Consider the following 4,533-nt stretch of genomic DNA (forward strand, 5'->3'; position numbering starts at 1 on the left):
CAAAGAGCCAGGTCTGGTAGTTATTTATAGCTTGAAGGTTTTAATGCAACGATTTCTGTTCCTTTCTATTAATGATTTTGTCCTGTTTTCCCTACATGTACTCTACTCTTCTCTCTTTAACTTGAATGAAAGTTTATTTTGCTTATTTTTCTTTTCTGCCTAACATCAAAAGCCCTTAGAGTCATGAATTTGTTTCATTATAATTTTGACAGATCTCCTATGTCTTCATATATAGTGGCTTTTATGTGGCTGTTTTCTTGGTATTCATCAATTGTGGTTTTAAATTTCTCAAATTCAAAAGTTATTTAGAAAGTGGCACGGTAGTTTTATGTTTAATTTTCAAGAGGGTGGAATGTTCTGTTTGTACGTTTGTTATTAATATCCATTGTCATTGATCTGGTTTGGAGCAATGACCTACACATTTCTACTAGGAGAGACTGACTGCGACTTTAGCTTGCCTGTTACCTAATGAACTAGTTTTCGTAAGTCCTATGGGCACTGGGAAATAACATGGTTTTTCAGTCTGCAGGATACAGAATTTGAGCGGCAAACTTTAATAAAACTATTATATATGTATATTTATATGTGTGTATACATGTGTGTGTATAGCATGGGTTATACCAGTCAGTCTCCATGTCCTCCATGTCCTTAGTGATGTATTCAATCCTCGAGAGCTAGGTTATAGTTTTTCACTAGTTTTGCGTTTCAAGTTTGTGGCACTGATGTCAAGCTAGAAGCCTTCGTTATTCTGGAATGCTGTCTAAATCTATTTCAAGCTCTATCCAAAATCTGGCCTCCAACTGCACAGCTGAATGCTGATCCCCTTTGTTCTCACTGCACGAGTACAACAGCATTTTTGAGACTCAGAGCTCCATGGCCCAGCACAGCATAACCTCTTTTCTTGGGACTTCCAATTTGCTCACCCTGCTCCAGCCACTCTGACTTCCTTCCTAGGCCTCAGACATGCCAAGCATGGTTCTTCATAAGGGCCTTTGCCCTTCTGCTCCTCCATCTGGGGCACTCTTCCCCTGTACCCACATTATTCTCTCCATCAGTTTCTTTAGGTCAATGTCCATCTCTCCCTGGATTGAGGCCTTTTGTCACCATTCTATACAAAACTCCCCTTTCCTCCTCCCCTTGTACTCCCATTCCTTAACACATTAGCTTTTCATAATGCTCACCACTTTCTGACATCGTTTATAACTTAGTTACATGTCATTAACAACAGAGCTAGTTATGCAAAATGTGTCCTTAAGAACTCTCCTATATTGCTGGAGGGAATGCAAATTGGTCCAACTACAATGGAAAGCTGTGTGGAGGCTCCTCACATTGCTAAAAATGGGCCTTCCATATGATCCAGAAATTCCACTACTTTACCCAAAAGACACAAAAACATTAATTCAAGAGAACACCTGCACTCCTAGATTTACTGCAACACAGTAAACAACCCAAATGCCCAAAAATAGATGACTGGATCAAGAGGCTGTGGTACATATACATGATGGAATATTACTTAGTGATCAAAAAAGATAAACCCATGCCATTTACGCAACATGGATGGAGCTGGAAGGAATCATGCTTAGTGAAATTATCCAGAAAGAAAAAGAAAACACTGGATGGTTTCTCTTATAGGAGGAGCGTAGGTGACACAAATAAGGGATCAGGGTAAGCGGGGAACATAATTCTAACAAAGTAGAAACCAAAATCAACAGGAAATTATAAACCAGAGATATTCTTCTTGGGGGAGGAGGAAATTGGAGCAAAACAATGATGGGACAAGCACAAAGGATTATGGTGATGGTACATGGGTGAACTGATGGTGGGGACATCTTAGGGGCCATACACAAGAGGATAAAGCATACATTGTATGAAAATGCAGAATGATGTAAAAAATATTTAACATTTTTAAAAATTAAAACTTTTTTTTTTTGACAGGGGGTGGAGGGGCGGAAAAATGTATCCTTAGGTGATTTTTTTCACTGTATGAATGTCACAGAATGTAACTACAAAATTAGAAGGTACAGCCTACTACACATTTTGGCTGGATGCTACAGCCTTTTAGGACCAAGTGGAGGAGACAGGCAGCTGAGTGGTGTTGGTGGTAGGGCATGGCCACTGTCACTTAGGTGACTGCAGGCCTCCAAAAAAGTGGATGTTGAGCCAAGGCCTGAGGGAGGTGGGAGAACCAGCCTGGAAGCCAGTGTCCCAGTTGAGGGAAGTAACACAAGCTGTTCATAGAGTAGCCAGGACAGAGTGCCAAGCCCCGTCAGCGTGGGGTGAGAAGTAGCATGGCCTGAACAGAGCGCACCTGCTGGCCAAGCACAGATGTGCGTGCACAGACCTCAGAAAAGACTGAGACATGAGGGGCGTTTAGGTGGGTCCTAAAGAAAACTGACCTGGAAGTGCCTACATTGGGTACAGAGAACCAACTGGAGAGGGGAGGAAGGACCTGGGGCCAATTTCCCCACTCCCAGTTTCCCCTGTCACACTAGCGACAAAGTTTTGCAGACCAGAGATCAGATTTCCAAAAGGGGAATACACACTGAGGCCCAGAATATATACTGAAGAGCAGGGTGGACAGCAGAAAGCATAGAGGACTCAGATCAGAGGCAAACACTTGGTTTTTACTTTATGCAGGTTGTATACTCACCATAGTTAGGACAGTCGAGTGCTCGGAGGATATGGTTGGTGCAAGATAGCTGTGGCCAGCTGGTGACCAAGTGTCATAACCAAGGGGATCCCAGGGGCCACCAAACCCTTTCCAGCTCTGAGCTGTCTGACCAGCAGCACAATGGCCGCAGGCTGGGAGAGGCCCTCCCTCCCTGTTGCGGCATCTCCTCCTTCAGCTCCCTTCCTGGCCACCCACCTAACAGACCAGCATCCACTGCACCTTCCCAAACACTTAAGGGCGAGGGCACATTTTTCCCTGGATTCCAGACTGAGACAGGGCAGCTGGCCAGGGACCCTGGGTGTACTTTTTATCTCCCCAGGTCCCACCCTTGCCTGGCTGCCAAGTTGCTCAGAGCCACATCCTAACTTAGCTCAGTTTAGACAGATGATGCAGTGCCTAAATCATCTGCTAATTTGCATGCTCACTTTTCTTGGACTTACTGTTCTAAATTCCTTTCTTCTTTTTTTTAAACACATTCATCCTTGTTCCAAAAACAAACAGAAATTGCTACAGAGCTACACATATATCTAGAACAAGTTACTGTTAAGTGAAAGTAAAGAGAAACCCAAAGCAGCGCAAATGCAGAGGACACTGCAGGAGAGCACTAGGGCCCAACTCAGGCGTCAGCTCACCCAGTGGCTCCCTGCCCCATGTGCCAGTGCCCCCAGGCCGGGAGTGGAGGAGTAGACAGGTAACATCACCTCACCTTGCTTGCAGATGAGACTGGGTGAAAACTACACCTTGTTTTCAAAGGGGGCTTGGAGTAGAAATTTTTGAATGGAAGTCTGCACAAAACCATAGGTGGGGGTAAAGATGACGACCATCAGAGGAAGGGGCAGAAAGGGTTATCAGTTACAGAAAACCAGCCCAACCTGGCCCCCAAGTGATAAACACCACAGATTAATTCCGTCAAAGAGCAATATTTCCGAACACCACTTACTTGGCAAAAGGCAGCTCTTTGCCCACCTCTCTCTATGCAAACATCTCTTTTTAGCTAGTAAACTGGCCGTGTGCTGCTTAATGAGAGACTCTGCTGAATTCATTCTCACAGAGACTCAGGGAGTAGGGTGGGTGATCGGCAGGCTTTTACTCTCACCTGTGGCCTTGAACGCAGGAGGCAGGCTCTTGGGATCGTGGCTACCTGACGGTGGATTCCTGGAGCGTGGGGTGGGCCTCCCTATGTGGGCACACCTGCGCCTGGAGGCTGAGGCTGTGAAGAGAGCAGAAGACAGCTGTGGTAGAGAATGGCTGCAAGACTAGAGACTAGAGAGAGGCAGAAACCACAAGAAAATGCCAAAGAGGCCCCAAAGGCAGAAGCACACAGATTCGCTGGCCAGTCTCCTGGTCACCCACACCTCTGTCCATTCTGTGCCTGGTGCAGCACTACACTCACACACCAAACCCCACACTTTCACAGACCTGCCAGGGGAGCGCCACCAGGAGTCACAAAAGGAGACCCAAGGGGTAGCAATGCTGTGCCACCAGCCAGGGAGGGCAAAGGGTGCCCACTCCCCACTCCAGAGGACAGAAAGGAGATGCCCTGGGAGCCCAGAGGCCAAGGCCAGGAGAGCCCCAGGTGAGGGTGCGTGGGCAGGACAAGGCTGGGAACCTGGGGCCTCAGGGATGCCAGCAGGTGCACACCCTTGCTGGCATAGTCTGTTTGTAATCACTGCCTCCTTTGGCAATTACTGCACAGGTTGGCCTCTTACAAATTGACTGGGGCCTTCGAGGGAAGGTGACAGACATTCATTCTCTCCTTCATGAGTCCTTTGCTATCCGTTCTTTACTCCTTGACCTTCCCACTTTTGTCACTATATGCACCTTGACCTAGGGCCCCTTGCAGATGGGGGAGGGTGGGATGG

Source organism: Condylura cristata, unplaced genomic scaffold, assembly GCF_000260355.1.
Source record: "Condylura cristata isolate star-nosed mole 26May11 unplaced genomic scaffold, ConCri1.0 scaffold00049, whole genome shotgun sequence".
NCBI lineage: Eukaryota > Metazoa > Chordata > Mammalia > Eulipotyphla > Talpidae > Condylura > Condylura cristata.